The 25,702-nt window shown below is 44.7% G+C and overlaps 1 protein-coding gene across 2 annotated transcripts in view; it reads left to right on the top strand.

Annotated features, from left to right (window-relative positions):
* The window catches only part of METTL6 (methyltransferase 6, tRNA N3-cytidine), a 44,926-nt gene extending 33,078 nt beyond the window's left edge, over nucleotides 1–11,848 (top strand). The window contains exon 8 of one of the 2 annotated variants that reach the window (XM_073023614.1): nucleotides 11,535–11,848. The gene's annotated coding sequence lies outside the window, so the exon portion shown is untranslated. Of the gene's footprint in view, nucleotides 1–6,178; nucleotides 9,078–11,534 lie in introns of those variants that run through there. The other variant, XM_073023613.1, reaches the window with a different exon arrangement.
* The last annotated feature ends 13,854 nt before the right edge of the window (nucleotides 11,849–25,702 follow it).

Here is a 25,702-nt window from a genome sequence, read left to right as displayed (position 1 = left end):
TAAAATTAGCCAGGCATAGTGATGTCTACCTGTAGTCCCAGCTACTCAGGAGGCTGAGTTGGGAGGATCCCTTGAGCCCAAGAGTTCAAGGATGCAGTGAGCTATGATAATTCCACTGCTGTCTAGCCTGGGTGACAGATAAGATTCTTTCTCTTAAAAAAAAAAAAAAAAAAAAAAAAAAAAACGCCAGGTGTGGTGGCTTATACCTGTAATCCCAGCACTTTGGGAGGCCGAAGCAGGTGGACCACTGAGGTCAGGAGTTTGAGACCAGCCTGACCAACATGGAGAAACCCCGTCTCTACTAAAAATACAAAATTAGCTGGGCGTGGTGGCGCATGCCTGTAATCCCAGCTACTCAGGAGGCTGAGGCAGGAGAATCGCTTGAACCCAGGAGGTAGAGGTTGTACCATTGAACTGAGATTGTGCCATTGCACTCGAGCCTGGGAAATAAGAGCGAAACTCCGTCTCAAAAAAAAAAAAAAAATTAAAATTAAAAAATAAATACTGGAGGAGTACAGGCAAGGCAACCTCACCCCAATATATGGCTCCCTGGTATAATGAGTATTTTGAATTAAAGATCCTAAAAGATCAATAGATGCTAGAAGAGACTTTTTCTCTATCTACATAAAGACCTGAAGGACCCACCAAGGAAAACAATCGTTTTTCCTTCCGCTTCTTGCTTTCTCATCTATTGCAGAAAAGAAGAGCAAAAAATTAACCACACCTAAACAGACTTATTCACAAGATAATATTCTTCTTTCAGGCTCAATTTCCAGAGAGCACTTTGGGGAGCCAAAGTGGGACAATTGCTTGAGGGCAGGAGTTCGAGACCAGCCTGGGAAATGTAGCACAACCTACAACAACAAACTTAGAAAAAAAAAAAGGCCAGGTGTGGTGCCTCATGCATGTAATCCCAACACATTGGGAGGCTGAGCAGGGAGGATTGTTTGAGCCTAAGAGTTTGAGACAAGCCTGGGCAACACAGTGAGACCCCATCTCTCTAAAAAAAAAAATTAGCTGGGCATGGTGGCATGTGCCTATAGTCACAGCTACTTAAGAGGCTGAGGCGGGAGTGAAACTGCCATTGCAAAATTATAACTGAGACAGTGAAGGAGATCTGACCGAACCAACTCTATCTTCCTTCTAACCTCTAAGCTGTCTTTGTTCATTCCTGGGCGTAGGCTGAACTAACTTTGGGAGAAAAGTAGTTTATAATTTAAAACTTAGTTTATAGTTTAAAACAAAGATGACAACAGCCCTTTCCCAAAACAAACCCCCTTCTTGCCTGGGGACTAGACTGCCTTTGTAGGACTGAGAAACTAGCCACAAGATTAGAAAATATGGTTTAGGAGTCATACAGCTAGAGGCCACAAAGTTTTAACCCTCCTTAAACTGCTCCTAAGATCAGTGCTCAGATGTTTTGCAGACCCTGCACCTGAGGGATCAGCTGGCACCACCCGGATGGATAAACTGGCTCATCTGATCTTGTGGCTCCCACCCAGGAACTGACTCAGTGCAAGAAGACAGCTTCACCTCCCCATGATTTTATCTCTGACTTGACCAATCAGCACTCCTGGTTCACTGGCTTTCCCCTACTCACCAAGTTGTCCTTAAAAACTCTTATTTCCTGGCCAGGTGCAGTGGCTCACACTTGTAATCCCAGCACTTTGGGAGGCTGAGGTGGGATCACTTGAGAAGAGTTCGAGACCAGCCTGGCCAACATGGCAAAATCTCGTCTCTACTAAAAATACAAAAATTTGCTGGGCATGGTGGCGTGTGCCTATAATCCCAGCTACTCAGAGGATGAGGTAGGAGAATCACTTGAACCCAGGAGGCGGAGGTTGCAGTGAGCGGAGATTGTGCCATTGCACTCCAGCCTGGGTGACAAGAGCGAAACTCCATCTCAACAATAACAACAACAACAATAAAACCTCTTATTTCCAAATACTTGGGGAGACTTATTTGAGTAATCATAAAACTCTGGTCTCCCACACAGTGGGTCTGTGTGAATTACTCTTTCTCTACTACAGTTCTCCTGTCTTGATAAATTGGCTCTGTCTAGGCAGCAGGCAAGGTGAACCCATTGGGTGGTTACAGGAGGATCACATGAGCCCAGTAGGTCAAGGCTGCAGTGAGCTGTGACCACACCATTGCACTCCAGCCTTTGGGACAGAGCAAGATCCTGTCTCAAAATAAAATAAAATAAAATAAATAAATAAAATCTTTTTTTCAAAGAGAACCATTTACAAGCTAATCTCTGTTCCCTGATCCATTCATTCTCCCTAGTAATCATTTATTGTACCTCAACATAATTACCTATATTTCCCTTCTACTCACTTCCCTCTCAAATAAGGCTATGTAAGTATCTGGGCCCCATTGGGATATTGAGTGATCACTCTGATTCTCCCCTGTGTACACATTAATAAGTTTTTATGCCTTTTTCCTACTAATCTGCATGTTGTGAGTTGATTTTTCAGTAAACCTTCAGAGGACAAAGGGGAAGTTTTTCCCTCGGCCCCTACTGTCAGAGGCATTTGAACCAAAGTGACTCCATCTTGAATAGGCGCTGGCTAAAATAAAGCTGAGACCTACTGGGCTGCATTCCTAGGAAGTTAGACATTCTTAGTCACAGGATGAGATAGGAGGTTGGCACAAGATACAAGTCACAAAGACTTTGCTGAGAAAACAGGATGCAGTAAAGAAGCTGGCCAAAATCTGCCAAATCCAAGATGGTAATGAAAGTGACCTCTGGTCATCCTCACTGTTCATTATGTTAGAGTCAGCAGTTAGGCAGCCATGAGCAGGGCAGGGGAGGGCCCCCTCTCCAGGAATGTCAGGTGACCATCAGATGATGGTCAGGCAGTTGTTAAACTGTCTCTCTAAAATAATTGGTTGCAGCGAGTGCTAGGGAAAGACAATCTCTCAATAGATAGAAAACACCTGAAACTAGCTGGGCACCACGGCTTATGCCTGTAATCCCAGCACTTTGGGAGGCTGAGGCAGGTGGATCACCTGAGGTCAAGAGTTCAAGACCAGCCTGGGCAACATGGTGAGACCTGCCCCCCATCTCTACTAAAAATGCAAAATTAGCCGGGTGTAGTGGTGCATGCCTGTAATTCCAGCTACTCAGGAGGCAAGGCTGGAGAATCGCTTGAACCTGGGAGGCAGAGGTTTCAGTGAACTGAGATTGCACCATTGCACTCCAGCCTGGGTAACAAGAGTGAGACTCCATCTCAAAGAAAAAAGGGAAAGGAAACACCTAAAACTGGTAATCAGCAGCTTCCTGGTAAGCTCTTTGGAGCTGGACAAGTGGGCTAAGGCATGTTCACTAAGAGGCAAAACAGCAGAGTTTAAGGCCTTCCTCTGGGAACACTTGACTGGTAAGGGAGAACTGCCTCAGCTGAGCATGCGTACAACTTCAGTAAACACACTGCACATGCAGACAGCCCACCCCAAGGGGAGAGTTAAGGGAAGAGAAGTAGAAACCCTGGAACCATGCCCATTTATAAAACCTCAAGTCAAGGGCTGAACAGGGCACTTGGATCTCTCAAGTCACCCACTTAGCTCACTTCAAAGTGGGCTTTGCTTCCTTTCATTCCTGCTCTAAAACTTTTTAATAAACTCTCATTCCTGCTCTAAAAGTTGTCTCAGTCTCTCCCTCTGCCTTAAACCTACTTCTGCCCCTTGGCTGAATTCTGTCCTCCGAGGAAGCAAGTATCTAGTTGCTGCAGCCCCATATAGATTTGCTGCTGGTAACAATTATATACTAGTTATGATGTATTAGCATGCTAAAAGACACCCCCACCAGCACCATGACAACTTATAAATGCCATGGCAATGCCTGGAAGTTAACCTACATAGTCTAAAAAGGGGAGGAACCCTCAGTTCTGGAAATTGGCCACCCCTTTCCCAGAAAACTCATGAATAATCCACCCCATATGTAGCATATAAGCAAGAAATAGCCATAAGTATACTCATAGAGCAGCCCATGCCTCTGCTCTGCCTATGGAGGAGCCATTCTTTTGTTTCTTTTCTTCTCTAATAAACTTGCTTTCACTTTGTGGACTTGCCCCAAATTCTTTCTTGTGCAAGGTCCAAGAACCCTCTTTTGGAGTCTGGATTGGGACCCCTTTCTGGTAACACTACAATTCTAAGAGCTCTTTTTTATTGGTTCACCTATAGGAATAAACTGAGGCAAAATTAATATAAGCAGAGAGTTTATTTGGGCCAAATTTGAGGACTACAGCCCTGGAGACACAGATTCAAGTTAAGTTGCCCTGAATATATGCTGTGATTAGCAGCACTTACAAGTGGATTTTGTTTTTGTTTTTGTTTTTTTTTGGAGACAGAGTCTTGTTATGTTGACCAGGCTGGTCTTGAACTCTTGACTTCAAGCAATCAACAAGTGGGGTTTTTTGTTTTGTTTTGTTTTGTTTTTAGATGGAATCTTGTTCTGTCACCCAGGCTGAAATGCAGTAGTGCAATCTTGGCTCACTGCAAGTTCTGCCTCCCAAGTTCAAGCAATTCTCCTGCCTCAGCTTCCCTAGTACCTGGAATTACAGGCATGCACCACCACGCCCAGCTATGTTTTGTATTTTTAATAGAGACAGGGTTTCCCCATGTTGGTCAGGCTTGTCTCAAACTCCTGACCTCAGATGATCCGCCCACCTCAGCCTCCTAAAGCACTGAGATTACAGGTGTGAGCCACCGCGCCTGGCCAATAAGTGGATTTTTTTTTTTTTTTTTTTTTTTTTTTTGAGACGGAGTCTCGCTCTGTCGCCCAGGCTGGAGTGCAGTGGCTGGATCTCAGCTCACTGCAAGCTCCGCCTCCTGGGTTTATACCGTTCTCCTGCCTCAGCCTCCCGAGTAGCTGGGACTACAGGTGCCCGCCACCTCGCCCCGCTAGTTTTTTGTATTTTTTTTTTTTTTTAGTAGAGACGGGGTTTCACCGTGTTAGCCAGGATGGCCTCGATCTCCTGACCTCGTGATCTGCCCGTCTTGGCCTCCCAAAGTGCTGGGACTACAGGCTTGAGCCACCGCGCCTGGCCAACAAGTGAATTTTTAAAGGAAAAAAGAAGGGGCAGTTCCTAAATTGAACATAAACTACTAATTGGCATATATTGTTCCTTGTATCACAAATTCCAGGAACATGAAGATAATGGGTGAGGGTCATATTGTGCAACTTGTGATAGTATTTTAGGTAATTTATCAGCCAGTCTGGAAACTACATGGAAGGAAAGAAAGAACAAAATGTCTTTAAACAATTGTTCCTAGGCACGGCTCTCTGGGGAGGGGTGGGTGTGACTGAAGATTCATTCTCTGAAGATTCTGTCTCTCTGGGCCTGATAAATTTTGCATACCACACATTTTTCAGACTTCTCTGAGCTACTTCTCTTTCTCACTTCAGTGTTCATTTTAAAAATAGTAACCTATTATTTCACAGATGCAATGTCTTATTGCTCTAAAGCATGCATAACAGTAGAGAAGGGGTCTCTAAGAGGGGCAGCAGTTGTCCCCCAAAGGGGCAAAAATTGGTTCTTTTGGGATTGACAAGAGAATCTTTTATATCACAGTGATCTGTGGCCTTCAAAAACTCAACCCTATCCAACAAAATCATGTTCATTCTTCTAGAGTTGAAGTGTCTTTGCCTGGGCTGGAGTGCAGTGGCGTGATCATAGCTCATCTCAGCCTGGAACTCCTGGGTTCAAGTGGTCCTCCTACCTCAGTTTCCCGAGTAGCTGAGACTACAGGTGTGTGCCATCACACCCAACTAGTTTTTTTTTCTTGTAGACAGGTGGTCTCGCTATGTTGCCCAGGCTGGTCCTGAACTCCTGGCCTACAGCGATCCTCCTGCCTTGGCCCCCCCGAAGTGCTGAAATTACAGGTGTGAGCAACTGTGCCCAACTTCTTGTCCATTAATATTTAATTTCTCTCTGCGTAGTCTCGTTTCCTCTATTTTTTTCTTTCTTTCCTGTTTTGGTATCTATCTTTATTAGGGGCTTTTCTCAGATGTGTGGTGACCCTTGGTTTTCCATTCATATTTTCTTTTTAATGTGGAGCTAAAAGGCTGCTTGGAAGCTCTGAGCACATGAGGTGGAGTTGTCAACATGGGCTTCATTTTATTTATTTATTTTTACTTATTTTGTTTTCTTTGATCTCTGTTTTGTTTCTTTTTCAGGTCTCAAACAAAAATCTGGAACGTGGGCTTCTTCGTAGGTTATTTGGCTGGGCTTTTGTATTATATGAACCACAGAAAATAATCTTCCAGGATGGTATTGTTTTCAGTATAGTACCTCAACCCCAATTTTGCCTGGTATCCCTTTATCCAGAGACCTTTTGTTTTCAACTTACAGTCTTATTCTGTGGTGGGGGGTGTACAGTCTGGCTGTGTGGACTTGCAGGAGAGATTTAGGATTCTAACTACTTCTTACTGACTTCCAGCTAATCCTCCTGTATTCAGTCTTACATGCACCCCCACTTATACTAGATGTAGCTGGTACTACCAAAGCCTGGTCACAAAACTCTATGGGAGTCTCAGTGCAAGTTGAGTTGCTTCTTAACTTTCACCCCTGCTGGCTTAAGACTCAGCTTCACAAGCCTGCTAAGTCAGTTGCTATTTATCCTGTTGTCCAGCCTTTCAATTTTTTAAATGAAGTTTGTATTTTTAATTGACAATAATAATTATATATATTTATGGGATAAATATGATGTTTTGATATTAATAGATGTATACATTGTGGAATGATTATATGAAGCTAATTAACATATCCCTCTCCTCACGTACTTCTTTTTCTTTGTATTGAGAACATTTAAAATCTATTCTTGGCCAAGCATGGTGCCTCACACCTGTAATTCCAACACTTTGAGAGGCCAAAGCAGGAAGATTACTTGAGCCCAGGAATTCAGGGGTTCCAGACACCAGCCTGGGCAACATAGCAAGACCCTGTCTCTGATGAAAAAAAATAAAAGTAAAAATAAATGTTTAATTTTAAAAGTTATTATTGTTATTATTTTTACAATTTTGAAACTGTAGGGGCCAGGAAAAAATTTCCCCTTTGTTCTCTGAAGAATCACTTAAAAAATCACTCACAAAATGCAGATTAATAGGAGAAATGGCATAAAAACTTAGTAATTGTTTTCCTTGTTGGATCCCTCAGGTCTTTATGTAGATAGGGAAAAGGTTTCTTCTAGCATCTGTTGATCGCTAAGGACATTTAGTTCAAAATACTCATTATACCAGGGAGCCATATTTGGGGGTAAAATTCCAGGTGCTCCTTCAAAATATACATTATTATTGACTATGGTCGCCATGTACAATAGATCTCAAAAACGTATCCCTCCTGGCTAACTGAAATGTGTGCCCTTTGGTCAACATCTCCCCTACTCCCCTCCTCCCACTGGTGGTTACCAGTACAATGGTAACCACCATTCTACTTTCTGCTTCTATGAGCTCAACTTTTTAAAATTCCACATATAAGTGAAATCATGTGATATTTGTCTTTCTGAATCTGGCTTATTTCACTTAGCATAATATCTTCAGGTTCATCCATGTTGTTGCAAATGATAGAATTTCCTTATTTGTAATGTTCCCTCAAATTTAATCAATTGTATGGGGTTTATGTGATAAAAAATCCTTTTGCTGTTATTTTCGTGGAGTTTCCAGAAGGAGCCTAAATAGGTACACGTGCTTAGTCTGTCTTTTTTTTTTTTTTTTCTGTTTGAAGACTGGTCTCCCTCTGTTGCCAGGCTGGAGTGCAGTGGCCTGATCATGACTCATTGCAACCTCTGCCTCCCAGGCCCAAGCAATCCTCCTACCTCAGCCTCCAAGTAGCTGGGACTGCAGGTGTGTGCCACCATGTGTGGCTAATTTTATTTTTGTAAAGAGAGAGTCTCCTTATATTGCCCAGGCTGGTCTCAAACTCCTGGGCTCAAGATCCTCCTGAGCCATGGTGCCTAGTCTAGCCTGTCATCTTTAAACAATTGGGTTGGGAAGGAAAAGGTAGCACATAGATATTGATAGATTAAGCAGAAATAGATTAGCATAATTGTCCATTGTAAAGGGGCTGAATGATCTGGAGAAATGGAGGCAACTCAGGAAAACTGAACTTGGTGATGTGTGCTTAGCACTAATGAAAAGTGGCCGGGCACAGATGCTCATGCCTATAATCCCAGCACTTTGGGAGGGTGAGAGGGAGTATAATTTGAGGTCAGGAGTTCAAGGTTGCAGTGAGCCATGATTGTGCCACTGTTCTCCTGCCTGGACAGCAGAGTGAGACCTCAGCTCTTTAGGAAAAAAAAAAAAACAGAACCAAAGAAATGTTAGTTCCAGGGATTCCCAGGGACATAGGCAGGGTCCAAGAATGATGCTGAGTTAAGGCTAGGTGGCTGTTCAGAGAGCTACTTCAACTTGTATCCCATATTATGGATCAAGGACCTTAAAAATAGCCATAGTTTTTTTTTGTTGTAGTAACTCAATTTGTAGGATTGTTTCCTAAGAGATAATCTGACATGTTCAAGGACTTCTTCACAAAGATGTTCATTAGCTGCATTATTTATAGTACCAAACATTAGAAATAGTCTAAACCAGAGATCAGCAAGCTATGGCTATAACAGTGACAAGAAGGCCTAGCATGACTAACTCCATTTTGCTCCTAACCCCCCTGCAGTGATGACCTGTATCTTTTAGGTTAACTGCTTTTGCTTATCTCTGCACATAGGCCAAGCTAACTATAGGAGGAATTTAGTTTATAGTTTAAAGTAAGGATAGTAATAGTATCTCCCCCAAAACTAACCCCTGAGGAGATAAGGAGGATGTATGCAAGTAATAATGTTATGTTAAAGATTTATAAGAGCATTGTGACCTGACCAAGGACAAGGTTTCACCACCTTCTTGGACCCTTGCTGCCACCCCGATGTCTGTGATCACTGGCCACTTCTTGACCTCAACTCCTTCCCTCTTCCCCTCACATAAAAGGAGCCTGAAATTTGTATTGACTTAAAATGGTTCTTTAGGACACTACTCTTCCATTTTCTTGGTTTGCTGGCTCTCTGAATAAAAGTCACTTTCCTTGCCTCAACCCCTTGTCTCTTGACTTATTAGATGTCATGCAGTGAGTGGTACACACTTTGGACTCGGTTACATGACCCACAGAATCATGCAGTCCTCCTTTTATTTTGGTAAAGTTGTGTTAAATACAGCACGTCCGTATATGTATTGTTTATAGCTTATGGCTCATTTCATGCTACAAGGGCAGAGACTATATGGCCAATAAAGCCTAAAATATTTACTATCTGTACCTTTTTTTTTTTTTTTTTTTTAGAGAAAGGGGGTCTTGCTATGTTGCCCAGGTCGGTCTCAAACTCCTGGACTCAAGTGATCCTCCTGCCTCGGCCTCCCAAAGTGCTGGGATTACAGGTGTGAGCCACCGCGCTTGGCTATCTGGACCTTTAAGGAAGTTTGTTGACCCCAGTTTAGATGACTGGTACGGGAATGGTCAAGCCAAGATATAGCCATATGATGGAACAGAATGTAGTCAATGAACATTGTGTCTTGGAAAAAAAATGCTTTCAACATTTTAATAGAATGTTCACATTATAATGTTAAGTTAAAAAAAGCTAGATATAAAATTATACAATCTGTTCTGAACTATATAAAAATATGTACAGAAAAATACACTGGCAAGAAATTTAGTACCATAAGATATTTTCTTTTTATTTCTTTTCTTTTTTTTTCCCCCCTCAAGACGGAGTCTCACTCTGTCCCCCAGGCTGGAGTGCGGTGGTGTGATCTTGGTTCATTGCAACCTCCGCCCCGCCGGGTTCAAGCGATTCTCCTGCCTCAGCCTCCTGAGTAGCTGGGACTACAGGCACCTATCACCATGCCCAGCTAATTTTTTAATTTTCAGTAGAGACGGGGATCTCACCATATTGACAAGGTCTTAAACTCCTGATCTTAGGTGATCCATTCCCCCTCGGCCTCCCAAAGTGTTGGGATTACATGCGTGAGCCACTGCACCTGGCCTAAAATATTTTCATTTAGTTTTTTGTTGTTGTTAGAGAGACAGGGTCTTGCTCTGGCACTCAGGCTGGATTTCAGTGGTGCAATCATTTCGCACTGAAGCCTTGACTCCTGGACTCAAGAAATTGTCCCACCTCAGTCTCCTGAGTAGCTAGGGCTACAGGCACACACCAGCTAATTTTTACTGTTTTTTGTAAGATGGGGGTCTCATTATGTTGCCCAGACTGGTCTTGAACTTCTGGCTTCTCTCATCACATACTTCTGATTAAAAAAAAAACAAAAAACTCCTGGTTTTGCCGGGCGCGGTGGCTTCCGCCTGTAATCCCAGCACTTTGGGAGGCTGAGGCGGGCGGATCACCTGAGGTCAGGAGTTCCAGACCAACATGTCAAAACCCTGTCTCTACTAAAAATAAAAAAAAATTAGCCAGGCATGGTGGCGCATCCCTGTAGTCCCAGCTACTTGGGAGGCTGAGGCAGGAGAATCGCTTGAACCAGGAGGTGGAGGTTGCAGTGAGCCGAGGTTACAGTGAGTCAAGATTGTGTCACTGTACTCCACTGGGCGACAGAATGACACTGTCTCAAAAAAAGAAAAGAACTCTTGGCTTCAAGTGAGCCACCTGCCTCAGCCTCCCAAAGTGCTGTGATTACAAGCATGAGCCGCCACACCTGGCCATAAAATATTAGTACTTTTCTGTACAACAACCAGAAGGTCAGAGATAGAACTTTGTATGGGGAGAATTCCTCCTGCTGCGACATGGCCTGTGCCCTACAAATGTAAGTGTCAGCACAAGGCAAGGGAACAACAGGGGAAGGGAAAGGGCAACACCAATAATTCAGTCGTTTCTGTAGTGACAGTCAAAAGCTGCCCAAACTTGAGGGAGCTCCAAGAGTAAGATGACCGACCATCTGGGTTTGCTGACACTGTCTTGACTTTAGCATGGCAGCCACACATGGCAGGAAGCCCCTTAGTGTGGGGTTCCCACAGTTGGCCACCCTACAACCATGCTGTACCACCCACACACACCATTACATAGCCTTGGTTGACCTTCGCAAAGTACCTGAGAATGGATTTGTCTCTTGTTAGACACTTATCCAGTGAACAGTTGGGTGGAACACCATTAATCAATGAGTGCTTTTGTGCAAAACAGAAAAGGGGCCTGCTCTGGGCAAATGGAGTCCTCATAGCTTGGTGAAACACCTTTGGTAGCAGGCAGCCTTCTGTTAGGCCCTAGCTAGAGCAACAGCTCGTCAAGCAGAGCCACGGCTGGAATTCAGGACCCTGTTCTCTTAGCAGGCACCTTCGTACAGTGCACAAACCACACAATTGCAGGCAGCAGACCTGCCACTCAGACTCCAGAGGGATCTGCTCCCTGTCCCAGGTGCCTCTAACATCCACAGTGCCAGGAAACACAAAACTCTTTCTTGAGCACTGAGTTATGTATTTTTGTCTAGGGACTGTGCCTGCTGTGTCTGTGAAATCCAAAATAAACACCGGATTTTTAATTTTTTCCCACAGAATGAGGACCTACTGGAAATAGATGAAAAAGACATAAAAAGACATCTGGAGGGGAAACATTGAAGCCAAGAATGAGACTGGAGGTGGAATTCGGCCCTTTTATTTTGATTCTCTGATTCCAAAAAGGAACCCACTGGGCTGCAGGAGCATGGCGACCACCCTGTCTCTTTACAGCAGCCCCGTGCTCATGGGCTCATGGGTGGTGCTGTAAAGGTCCTCTTTCCAGCCACTCCATCTTCAATGTTGTCACTGCCCATTCTCTCACTCCTCCTTCTGGGTGTCTGACAAAATGTTCATTAGATGTTTAAAATATGTTTTCTGAGTCTTTTTTCTATTCCTCTGCACATCCCATCTTTTTGTCTCTTGGAAAGGAGGTAGGAGACCAGCAGGACTTGTCTTCTAGTCACAACTCTGCTGACCAAAGACGACGGTCCACACAGGATGAAGTGAAGAAACCGGCGGAAACCAGCAGATGGCGACAAAAGCAATCCCTAGCCGCCCTCATTGCTCATTAGCATTGGACACGCCCACAACGCCGTGATAGTTTACAAATGCCATGGCAACGACCCGGAAGTTACTGCCTCTTTCCATGACAACAAATTTTCTGGGTCATTGCCTTGGAAAGGCGCAGTAACTTCCTAGACCTTTCTAAATAATTGCCCCTTAATTTGCAAGTAATTGAAAGTGGGTACAAGTAGATAGAGTTGTCAACAGCCCACACATTGCAAACTGTGGGCTCATTGCCTACAAGTTACCCCTGCTCTGCAAGGAGAGGTGCTATTCATATAAGATTGCTGTTTAACACCACAGGCTTGTCCTTAAATTCTTTCCTGGGTGAAGCTGAGAACCCTTCAGAGCTAAGCCCCAATTTTGGGGCTCACTGTCCTGCAGCAGAATTATGTTCTTCTGTTTCCCAATTCCCTACTTCCCTCTTCAGTTTTATATTTTTTGTCATTAAACCTATCTGCTGAAGTTAGCATGTAAGCATTTATATATGTATGTACACATGTATGTATGTTTGTTATTGCATTTTTCTCTAGAAGTTCTATTTGGTTATTTTAAAAATAGACTACGTAGGCCAGGCGTGGTGGCTCATGCCTGTAATCCCAGCACTTTGGGAGGCCAAGGCAGGCGGATTGGTCAGGAGTTTGAGATCAGCCTGACCAACATGGTGAAACCCCATCTCTACTACAAATACAAATATTAGCTGGGTGTGGTGGCACGTGCCTGTAATCCCGGATACTCAGGAGGCTGAGGCAGGAGAATCACTTGAACCCTGGAGGCAGAAGCTACAGTGAGCTGAGATCGTGCTACTGCACTCCAGCCAGAGTGACAGAGTGAGACTCTGTCCCAGAAAAAAAATAAAAATAAAAAATAGACTACATTGCTTTTCATAGTTTCCAATTCATTGAATATATCCACAAGTTTGCCTTAAAAAAAATTCAGGCTGACTCTGGGTGCACTGCCTATGAGTTATCTCTGCTCCACAAGGTTAACTGTAATCTATAAATAAAAATAAAATGAAATAAAATAAATTCAGCTGATTTGTTTAAAAAGTCTACATCTGATAATTCAATATTTGAACTCTTTGTGGATCTCTTTCTATTATTTGTCTTTTTTCCCTGCCAATTGCCAGTCTTGTATTTTATGAGTTGTCTACGACTGTGCGTTGGACACTGCTTTGGGGTTTTTTGTTTTGTTTTGTTTTGTTTGGGAGTCTCCTTCTGTTGCCCAGACTAGGGTGCAATGGCTTGTTCTCGGTTCACTGCAACCTCTGCCTCCTGGGTTCAAGATATTCTCCCACCTCAGCCTCCCAAGTAGCTGGAACTACAGATGCCCACCACCGCACCTGGCTAATTTTTTGTATTTTTAGTAGAGACGGGGTTTTGCCATATTGGCCAGGCTGCTCTCGAACTCCTGACCTCAGGTTATCCACCCCCCACTCAGCCTTCCAAAGTGCTGGGATTATAGGCGTGAGCCACCGCACCCAGCCTAGACACTACATTTGAAAAACTATGTGTAGAAATTATTTGAGGCCTATGTTGAAGGCACTTTCCTTCAGAAAGTCTTTACATTTGCTTCTTTGAGGCGCCTAGGGGTATAATAATCTCAAAGCACCTTAAACTAGGTTCAAGGCTTGCTATTCCCTGGCCCAAACAATTAGCAATGTCTGCCATATAAGTAAATAAATGAAGAATATAAAAGACACTCACAAAGCAGCCCAAACGCTCCCAAATCAGAGACAACAGTGTCAACAGAGGTCAGTTACTGGGGCCCCATGTTCTCACCTGATCAGTAAGAGCTAATAACGAGTCCTCTAGGCATAGCCAAAGGGCTTGTTGGGTACAAAGATCTGGCATCATAATGTGATGTGAAAGTTATAGGTGGACTGGCCGATGTGTCAATCCATTGGACTGGAGAGGAGTGTTGAATTTAGGTTTAAGACTTTTCTTATTTTAATGTCAATGCTGTGTTATCTGTATTATCTTAAAAGAATCACTTGCTCTCTCTGGGCCTTCGTTTGTCCATCTGTGAAGCAATGGGATTGCACCGCATCAGTGTTTCTCAAATTTTAATGTTCACCTGCGCCCTGGGGAGCTTGTTACACTGTAGTTTTGATTCAGTAAGTTTGGGATGGACTCTGAGAGTCAGTGAGTCTATCTAAGAAGCTCCCAGCTGATTCCAGTACTCCTGATCTGTGGGCCACACCTAGAGTAGAAAAGTTTTACATAAACTCTACCTTCTTCTCCTGTACAAGTCTAGGCAAATAGGGACCTCTCTGGAGGCCCACTGATTAAACAAATCACCTCCCCAACCGGATAATTCTGCCTCATATTTCAGAACTGGATTCCCGTCTCACGTCCTCTAGTCCTCTAGAAAGCCTTGCCTGGCGTCTTTGCTTGCAGGGCATCCCGCAAACAGCCTGACCCTAAGCGCTGTGAGCATGCCTCTGTCATATTGCATTGTTGTCACCTGCCCAATGTCAACACCCATGTCCCCAGTACTACTACAGTGCTGGGCACATAATTGGAACTCAATAAATATTTGCGATATAAGTAAATGGAAGAACAAACCAATGTAAGTTATAACTAGAGGTGGGAGTCAGGGGTGACTCAGCATATTCCTGACCAGGGCTTAAAAATGTCAGATCTCTGGACCCGGCACGGTGGCCCACACCTGTAATCTCGGTACTTTGGGAGGCCAAGGCAGGCAGATTCCCTTGACATCAGGAGTTCGAGATCAGCCTGGCCAACATGGTGAAACCGTCCCTACTGAAAATATAAAAATTAGCCGGGTGTAGTGGCGCATGCCTTTGGTCCTAGCTACTCGAGAGGCTGAGGCATGAGAATTGCTTGAACCCAGGAGGTGGAGGTTGCAGTGAGCTGAGATAGTGCCACTGCACTCCAGCCTGGGCAACAGAGCAAGACTCTCAAAAAAAAAAGTCAGGTCTCTGTTTACTCTCAGAGTTGGAGATATCAACTCGGCTCCTGTTATGGACTAAATTGTATCCCTTGTTCATAAATTGAAGCCCTAACCTCCTACCCCCCATGACTCTATTTGGAGATGATGGAGTCCTAATCCTCCAGGACTGGCATTCTTATAAAAGAGGAAGATGCACCTGGGATGCACATGCACAGGGAAAAGGCCGAACGAGGACACAGCTGGAAGGAGACTGTGTGCAGGTCACGGAGGGGGCCTCAGGAGATGCCAAACCTGCCTTCATCTTGAATTTTCAGCCTCCGGAAGTGTGAGAAAACAAATTTCTGTTGTTAAAGCCACCTGGACCACGGCATTTTGTTATGGCAGTTCCAGTTGACTAATACAGCTCCTGACCTGAGGGTGGAATGGGAGCCTCTGCTGTCTAGGCTTCTCTGCCTGAACAGAAGACTTTCTGACCTCCCGGAGCGGGTGCTCAGCTTCGTTCAGCTGTTCCTCTGAGGCAGGAGAGGAGATTCTCCTCTGGGCTAGTTTTGTTGGGAAGACTAGAGAAAAAGGGCTCTTCCAGATGGAATTTGTGACACCCCCAGCACTGCTGATTATTCTTGGTGGGACATGTCTGAATTCTAAAACTTGACCTTCAGGTACCACATTCTTGCCTGTTCACTTCCTCCTAGTAACTATACCCAGTATTGTCTATGGCTATTCCTGCCTTTCCACATTCTCTTATTGTTTTGGAGATAGGGTCTCACTATGTTGGCCAGGCTGGTCTCAAACTCCTAGGCTCAAGGTGATCCTCCCACCTTGGCCTCCCAAAGTGCTGAGATTACAGACGTGAGTCATCACACCTGGCCCACATTCTCTCCTGTATCTCAGGGAAACTGCCTTTCCCAAACTTCCTTGTCAGCTGGGTTCCTTGCGAGGTAGGTTCTGCTAGTGGAAGGCACTTACGTGAAGTTGGTTGGAAGGTGGGAGGGAGAGGCCATTTTTTTTCTGTGTATGACATTTATCAGTAGGTTTGTAGGCAATTGTGGGCCCTGCAATAGTAGGGTACTGGGGCGAGGGCAGCAGCAGTGGCTCTGGGTAAGTAAGGGCCCCAGTAGCTCTGGTGGCTGTTTCAATAGCACGAACAGGTGGACTCTTGGCTGCCTGCCCAATGGGAAAGGCAGTGATTGTCGTGGGAGTGGCAGCATCAGCAACACTACAGATGCATTTGTTGTAAGCTCGTGTGCTCTGGGTAAAAACTACTCTCTCCTTTTTGTCCCTCCAGCCCAGTGGGGGTTCCAGAAGCTTCCTACAATCATTGGTTCTTTAATAGCATCACTTTCCCCCAGGGTCACGGAGAAAAGCTGTGACCGTCACAAAAATGGTCTGAATATAGAAGACCTTGAATGCCAGGTAAGCACCACGTCTGCACATCGTTCATATCCAGTGACTGTGCTTGAATTACTGAAGTGCAGGGGGTGTGGTAGTAACGAAGGGGTGACATGCCTTCTATCCCTGATTGGATGCCCTGATGCCCTGGTTCTAATCTTAACCTCTCCACTCTGCATAGGTGAATGATGCACCTCTCTGGGCCTCAGTTTCTCCGTGTGTAAAATACTGTGATTGAATCACATAGTTGTTAAGCATAGTCCAGCTCTGAAACTATTCTCGGATTAGCTCTTTAGTGACATACGTTAACAGAATCTTCTGGAGTCAGCAACAACTCAAAATAGGTGAAATAATTGGAGTAATTGAAGCTCATTGACGGAATGTTTGTCACCCCTCCATACCCCACCTTCCTGCCACACTCACCTGATGAAGCCCTAACCCCCAGTGTGGCTGTATCTGGAAATAAGGTTTTGAAAGAGGTGATTAAGGTTAAATGAAGTGAGGTCACAAGGATGGACCCTGATCTGATACTAGTAGTGTCCTTATAAAAAGTGGAAGAGGCCAGGCATGGTGGCTCATGCCTGTAATCCCAGCACTTTGGGAGGCCAAGGCAAGCAGATCACTTGAAGTCAGGAGTTTGAGACCAGCCTGGCTGATATGGCAAAACCCTGTCTCTACTAAAAGTATAAAAATTAGGTGGTCATGGTGGTGGGCATGGTGGTGGGCGCCTGTAGTCCCATCTACTTGGGAGGCTGAGGCAAGAGAATCACTTGAACCTGGAGGCGGAGGTTGTAGTGAGCTGAGACTGCACCACTGCACTCCAGCCTGGGCAACAGAGTGAGACTCCATCTCAAACAAAAACAAAAAGTGGAAGAGACACGAGATCTTTCCCTCCTTGTGTGCGCATTCAGAAGAAATACCGCGTGAGGAAATAGCGAGAAGGTGGCCATCTGCAAGCCAGGAAGGGAGCCTTCACCAGAAACCGAACACTGCTGGAACCTTGAACCAGTAGAAGATAAATGTCTATTGTTTAAGCCTACTCAGTCTGTGGCATTTTGTTTTGGCAGTCCTAGCAAACAGGGGTCTTTGGCAAGGCCTCAAACTGGAAGCTTAAAGGACAGTTGGCCCACAGATGTTTGGTTTGGTTGACTTAATTTCTTTTTCCTTTCTTTTTTTTTTTTTTTTGAAATGGAGTTTCGCTCTTGTTGTCCAGGCTGGCGTCCGGATCTCAGTTCACTGCAACCTCCATCTCCCGGGTTCAAGTGATTCTCCTGCCTCAGCCTCCTGAGTAGCTGGGATGATAGGCATGTGCCACCACACCCAGCTAATTTTGTATTTTTAGTAGAGACGGGGTTTCTCCGTGTTAGTCAGGTTGGTCTTGAACTCCCGACCTCAGGTGATCTGCCCACCTTGGCATCCCAGAGTGCTGGGATTACAGGCATAGCCACCGTACCCAGCCAATTTCTTTCTTTCTTTCCTTTTTCTTTTCTCTCTTTTTTTTTTTTTTTTTTTTAAGAGACAGAGTCTCACTGTCACTCAGGGTGGAGTGCAGTGGTGTGATCTTGGCTCACTGCAACTTGACCTTCTGGGCTCAAGCAATCCTCCCATCTCAGCCTCCCAAGTGACTGGGACTACTGGCAAGCAGGTGCCACTGCACCTGGCTAATTTTTTGTATTTTTTTTTTTTTGTAGAAATGAGGTTTTGCAATATTGTCCAGGATGGTCTCCAACTCCTGGGCTCAAGCAATCTGCCTACCTCAGCCTCCCAAAGTATTGGGATTACAGATGTGAGCCACTGCACTTGACAAATATTTTTTAAACTTTGAATTTGAGTGCTTAATAATTGCAGATGTGAGACAATTTAAAAGAATAGTAAGAGGTTATTCAATGTCCCTCTGACAGCATATTTGAAAACCAAGAGAAACAGATTTCTTGCAAAACTTATAATACCAAAATTGACAGAGGAAAAAGTGGAAAATGTAAATGGACTAAGTTCTACAGAAGAGATGGAAAGGTAATAAGATTGGATATTGAAGAAAGTACCAGGATGAAATGACCGAATAGCTGAATTTTATATAACCTTTAAAGCACGGATAATTACAATGTTAAATCAAATCCTTGCTACTCAGATTGTGGTCCATAGACCAGCAGCAGTGGTATCACTGGGAGCTTGTTGGAAATGCAGAATCTCAGGCTTGCCCCCAGACCTACTAAATGAGACTGTGTATATTAACAGGATCCCTAGATGATCTGTGTGCACATTAATGTTTGACAAGCACTGGACTAGGCCACTGGTTCTCAACCTTGGCTGTACATTGGAATAATTTATAGAGTTTTTAAAAAGTACTAGTATTTGGGTTTCACCCTCAGAGATTCTGATTATCGCTCAGGTGCATGGCCTAACATCTGCATTTTATAATACTCCCTAGGTAATCAAGAATCAGAGATTTAAACTGGACCATACAAAAATATGAAAGGCTTTCAGAAATAAAGCTGACAAAGAATGTAACATAGTAATTACAGTAACACATTACTGTAAAATACAGTAATGACAAAAATAATACAACAAGATCAAGCACAGTTTATTCCAGGAATACAAGCAGTAGCATGCTGGATACACAACTAGCTATCTGAGAAAGAAGAAAACAGCCCCAATGTATAGCATTTGCCAATTCCCATGGCCAATTTTAAGCTACCAGCATGACCTCAACAACTTTAAAAAATTCCTGAAAATGTAAGAATTGACTGTCGCCTGGTAAGAGCCAGCTACAGCACACTGCTAGAGGCTGATTCAAAATTAGGAAATCCACCGATGAATCCATTCTGTTAATACATAAAAGAGTAAAACCAGGCCAGGCATGGTGGGTCACGCCTGTAATCCCAACACTTTGGGAGGCTAAGTGGGAGGATCATTTGAGCCCAGGAGTCTGACACCAGCCTAGGCAAGGGAGACCTCACCTCCACAAAAAATACAATAAAATAAATTAGCCAGGTGTAATAGTGCATGCCTGTAGCCCCAGCTTCTCAGGAGGCTGTGGCAGAGGGATACTTGAGCCTGGGAGTTTGAGGCTGCAGTGAGCTGTGATTGTGCCATCGCACTCCAGGCTGGGTGACAGAGCCAGACCTTGTCTCAAAAAAAAAAAAAAAAAAAGGAAGTAAAACCAAATTATCATATCACAAATGTTTAGGATTTGAGGCCTTCTGTAGATTTGATCTCCACTTTGGCACAGACATCATCATGCTATATCATCTCTCACCCAGCTGGCTGCACCTATTCCCTGACTCGCTGGTCCCCATGGCATGTGAGTTTGTGACACCTGCTTTACTGCCAAGTCAAATCTAACCTAGTCTTATCCCCTAGTATTCCAGGCAAGGCCTAGACTTGATCATGTCCTTTGTAGGTAGATGATGAAGATGTTATTGTCACTTCCTCATCTTTCAGCAGGCAGAGCTGGCAGAGGAAACGGTGCTACTTCCTTAATCCATGGATACACTGCTTCAGACAAGGTTGCCCTTTCTCCACTCTGAAAGGAACGGAAGAGAAGGCAGGGGCCCACCTAGTGTGCCTGGGAAACACAGGGGTGGGTTTCCTGTTCCTGCAAATGTTCTTGGCGTGCCTTTAGATCCCCCGTGGTTCACCCACTCTGCCCTGCATTTCCTTACCGCCTTGGCTTGATCATGCCAGTTTCTGCTTCTAGAATGCTGAGCCTCTCATATCTTTCTGGTAAGTTCCCTTTTTGTTTAGATATCCAACGTCAGTTTTCATTGCTTCTGAACTGGACTGTGATGGGGCAACTGTGGAAACAGGGGTCTGGCTGGGAGGTTCTGCTGAGGCCAGAGACAATGGACCACAGAAAACCATCTGGTGATGCCAGGCTGTGCTTAATCATTGAAGTCATTCCTCAAAGACATCTCCACAGTCAGAACCTATTGCTGCAACCCAGATACATAGCAATTACTTACCAGAAAAAAACATTGGTGCTGAAACAATAGTAATTACAGGGCAACCCCTCTCATGCCTTCCTTGCTAACTCCTGATTGCCCTAACAATTAACTCCTACAAGCAAGTGATCTGCTCAGCCCACCTGCTCTTGCATTACAGGATGTTTGCATTTCTCAAGGCCAATGGTGCTCTTGTGCATGACTTCCTCCCCCAGTATTGTAGACTTTCATTACCAACTTGTTATTATACAGTATCAGAGGCGTGGGGATCAGATAGATTCTTGGAGGTAAGTTTCAGGTACTACAACCTATTTGATTCCCTTCACATAACTTATCTCAAATCCTTTACTAGTCTAGACAAGTGTTTTCACTCACTCATGGATCCATTTATCCATCCAATAGACACAATTGTTGAATTCCCACTTTGTGCCACATCCCATGATGGGTAGGAGCTGGAGATACTGAGGCAAAAGTCAAGATCATACCCTCCAGTGGGTAGTGGCCATCTGCAGATTTCCTCATGAATGGCTGTTTAGTGGGCACCAACGCCACCCTTAGTTTGTAGACCACAGAACTCTACTTCTTTTCTCTTAGAAGAAAGGAAGCAAAAATTTACATCGATTGAGTATTTACTCCGTCAGATACTAATTAAGATGCTTCTACATACCTTACCTCCTTCAGTTTTCACGGCAGCCTGGGAAGTGGTGATGATGGTTCTGATTTTCGTCGATGAGTATATTAAGACTGGGAGAGGTTACACTGTTTGCCTAGTATTATCTAGTCAGTAACAGAACTAGGACTGAAGGCAGCCTGCTTGACTCAAAAATCCATGCTCTTTGCCCAGCACCATAATTTAAATTTACAGAGGTAGATCAAACTCAAACAGAAGAGAAGGCGGGGTGCAGTGGCTCATGCCTGTAATCCCAACACTTAGGGAGGCAGAGGCAGGAGGTTTGCTTGAGCCCAGGAGTTTGAGACCAGCCTGGGCAACATGGCAAAACACTGTCTCTACAAAAAAAATACAAAAATTGGCTGGGCATGGAGGCGCATGCCTGTAGTCCCAGCTACTTGGGAGGCTGAGGTGGGAGGATCAGTTAAGCCCCGGGAGGTGAAGGTTGCAGTGAGACCCTGTTCTCCACAAAAAGGAAAAAGACAAAAACAAACAGAAGGGAAGAGCTTGGACACTTGCTCAGCCCCTCTTTGGGCAAAGAAGAGAGAGGTCTGTCCTGTAAGGACAAGAAGAAAAGCACATGTCAGGGAAGATAAAGTCTCAACAACAATGAAAAACTTATGAAAATAATAAACACAAAGGGACATGATGGAAAACCCCCAACAAGCTCACTTCACAGAATGAGTCATCCCCAGAAGAATTTGGAGAAAGATTAGAGAATAGGCTTTCCGTGATGATAAAGTGTGTCTGAGGGGAGAAAAATGGATGGGCGTTGGAATCCTTGCGCATCTGAACTCTTTACTGGGAGGCAGAGCCCTGCCAGAGGCTTTGTATTTAGCATCCAGCTGCCTGGGGGAGGTAGGATTTTTTTCTTCAAATTTTACATTTGTTGATTTTTTTTTTTTTAATTTGTTGTTTGTTTGAGACAGGGTCTCACTCTGACACCCAGGCTGGAGTGCAGTGTTGGGATCACAGCGTATTACAGCCTCAACCTCCTGGACTCAAGCCATCCTCCCGCCTCAGTCTTCTGAGTAGCTGGGACTATAGGCATGTGCCATTATGCCTGGATAATTTTTTAGAAAAATTATTTTGTGGGCTGGATGCAGTGGCTCATGCCTGTAATCCCAGCACTTTGAGAGGCCGAGATGGGTGGATCACTTGAGGTCAGGAGTTTGAGACCAGCCTGGTCAATATAGTGAGATGCCATCTCTATTTTTTTTTTTTAATTTTATAAATAATTTTTTTTTGGTTGCCCAGGCTGATCTTGAACTCCTGGGCTCAAGTAATCAGGAGGTTTCTCCTGGGACTTTTAGTTAAAGCCAACCAAATGATGCTCTTAGTTCCAGGGTCAGGAAGAAGAACACTGTAGTTCCCTGCATCTCAGCCTGGGTACCTGTACCCACAGGATTATTGGCAGGCCAGAGGGCATAAGAAGCCACAGAAAAAAGAAGATAGGTTATTAGGGCATATCCATTTTACTTAAAAATTTGGGCAAAGCCAATAACAATAACATTATTTCAATAACATTAATGTATCATGAAAGAGACAGCCAGTTATACATGACATTTTAAAATAACACAAGTCTTGCATTTTGGTGAAGACTGTTACCAGACTCCCAAAGACCTGGGGTAACTATTGAGACACTCCATGCAGCTAATCTCATAGTTGCATCCAATGAACTACTCGCTCCCACATGCCAATCAAGGGCTAGTTTTTTTTTTTTTTTTTTTTTTTTTTGAGAGTCTTTCTCTGTTGTCTAGGCTGGAGTGCAGTGGTGCAATCTCAGCTCACTGCAACCGCTGCTTCCCAGGCTCAAGTGATCCTCCCACCTCAGCCTCCTGAGTAGCTGGGACCACAGACACATGCCACCACACCCAGATAATTTTTGTATTTTTGGTAGAGATGCGGTTTCACCATGTTGCCCAGGCTGGTCTCAAACTCCTGAGCTCAAGTGATTCACCTGCCTTGGCCTCACAGTATTGGGATTACAGGCGTGAGCCATCGCACCCAGCCAAGTCCTGGGCTAAGTATTCTGCTCTATCCTATTTAAGATGAATAAAATATTGCTCATGTTGTAGGCCCTAATATATGTTCACAATAATGATACTAGAATGTGTACACTAGAGTAGAGGCATGTGGGAAGAGTTATGGGAGCTCAGAGGAGGAGTGATTAATTCTGTCTGGGATAGGGGCTCTCGGGGAACTTTGAAAACCATTTCAGCCGAGGGAAGGACTCTGTCATGAAGGCCTCAGTCACTGCAGGCCGAAGGGGCAGTGAGCCGCTGAAATGCAAAGTGCATAGTACATGCAGGGAAGCAGGACTTTCGCTGTGACCAGAATGTAGGGAACATGGGAGGCACTGCTCAGAGGTAAGTGCATGGTAAACTCACCTGATGACAGTAACGTCAGCAAACCCTGAGAATGACCCTGTATAGCAGATGCACCTGAATGCAGTTTGGAGTTCCGAGCCAAGGAATCCAGGGGTGGCCAACCCAGAGATTCATTCCTTGTCTCTAAGGAACATCTGAGCCCCGGCCCATCCCATAGATCTGGGACGTACAGGGCTCAAAGCCCTTTGTTTTGGGAATACGTGAAGGTTGCCAGGTGGAGGTTGTTGAGGGAGGGTGCTAAGTGAAAATGATACATTAGCCATGTGCTTTCCATAAGTGATTGATGGTTCTCCTGTCCAGCCCGCCACCACTGGGCTCTCTTCCCTGTATGTAAGGCTCCAGGAAAGCCCCATGTCTCATTTGCTGGCTCCAGGTCTCTTCGGTCTCTTGAGCCTGGGGCTATCCCCATTGGAGTGGATAGGAGTTCGGCACAACAGTAAGGTAAATTATTGGGTTCAAGTCACATGGGCCTTCAATGTCATCTTGGACACCCTACACTTCCTATCAGGGACAATAACTGGCAGGCACAGACAGACTTAGAATTGGTGAGAAACACAAAGCTGTTTTAGAAAGTTAATGAAGGTGAGGCTGGGCGCAGTGGCTCACGCCTGTAATCCCAGCACTTTGGGAGGCTGAGGTGGGTGGATCACTTACGATCAGGAGTTCAAGATCAGCCTGGCCACCACGGCAAAAACCCGTCTCTACTAGAAATGCAAAAATTAGGCATGTGTTTTGGCAGGTGCCTGTTATCCCAGCTACTTGGGAGGCTGAGGCAAGAGATTCACTTGAACTTGGGAGGCGGAGGTTGCAGTGAGCCAAGATGGCACCACTGCACTCCAGCCTGGGCGACAAAGAAAGTGTTAGGGTGAGCAGACCCAACACCAGGTCTTGAGGGGGATGAAGTCCGGCAGAGTCAAAGGATTGAGAAAAGACAGTTTGAGACAGAGAAGTGGGACTGGGGGCCATCACAATTGTGGGGGCTGTGAAGACCCCGAGCTCTGGGGGCCCACGCTATTGGTAATCCAACAAAGAAACAGATAGTGACAATGTGGAGGTCAAAAGTGTGCATTGCATTAAGCACATGGTTTACAGCTGTGATGGTTTAGCATCTGCTCTGCTGCTTGAGATGATGGAGAGCAGGTTCTTTTAACTCAAGATACAATCGATCCTGGGAGAGCGAGGAGCAAGGAGTCAGCAAGTCTAGACCCATTCCAGAGCCACGAGCTCTGGAGTCTATCCACGAGGTATTTTATGCCCTGGACTTAGGTTATTGTGTGCCAAGGTAGCCTTCCACCCTTTAGCACAGAGCTTGGTGTTCCAAAGGTCACAAGGGGGTTTAGACCCTGGACCCCGGACATGTTCCAAGACTCTTTCACATTATGTCAGACGTGCAAGCCCTGCCTTAGCTTCTCCCAACACTCAGCTTTTCCCAACAGCAAGACTCCGTCTCGAAAGAAAAAAAAAAAAAAGAAAGTTAATGAAGGTGGAGGTTGTCTCTGACATCTATCTTGAAAGCATCCAGCCAGCCATTTGGTGAACTCAGCCTATTCCTGTCAGTGTCTAATGACAGATAATTGACACTTTTATGGAGCCCATTCTCATGTGTAATCGCTCCCATAGAATGGATGTATATACAGTTGGATCCTTGGATAACAGCGCTGAATTGCACAGGTCTACTTACCCGGGGAGTTTTTACAATCCATTGTGGATGGAAAATACAGTGTTCACGAGATGCAAACCGCTGTAAATGGAGGGGTTTGTATACACAGGTTCTGCAGGTCTGACTGCAGAGCTTGAGTATGCTCAGATGTAGGTATTCTCAGGGGTCCTGGAACCAGTGCCCTGTGTATACCAAAGGAGGACTGTATTCCTGTGTCACAATTTGGGAGAACATTTTGATAAGTGCATTTCAATTTAATCGGTTTCCTTTGTAATCCTATGCATTTTCTTTTAAGCACTTAAAAATACTATTCTGGCTGGGCATGGTCGTTCTTGCCTGTAATCCCAACACTTTAAGGGGCCAAGGCAGGAGGACTCCTGAGCCCAGGAGTTTGAGACTAGCCTGGGTAACACAGCAAGACCTTGTCTCTACTAAAAATAATAATAATGAAAAAATTAGCTGGTTGTGGTTGTGCGTGCCTGTGATCCCAGCTACTCAGGAGTCTGTGGTGGGAGGACTATTTGAGCCTGGGAGGTCGAGGCTGCGCTGAGCTGTATTTGTACCATTGCACTCCAGCCTGGGTGACAGAGCCAAGAAGTTGTCTCAAACAAACAAGCAAAAAAAGTACTATTCTGGGAAAGAATCCACTCATTATAGAATTCTTCACCCAACCACCAAGGAGGTTCATTGCTCAA

The sequence above is a fragment of the Chlorocebus sabaeus genome, chromosome 15, assembly GCF_047675955.1.
Source record: "Chlorocebus sabaeus isolate Y175 chromosome 15, mChlSab1.0.hap1, whole genome shotgun sequence".
Lineage (NCBI taxonomy): Eukaryota > Metazoa > Chordata > Mammalia > Primates > Cercopithecidae > Chlorocebus > Chlorocebus sabaeus.
The sequence above is the reverse complement of the archived record's forward strand: the minus strand, read 5'-3'. Positions and strand labels throughout refer to the sequence as shown.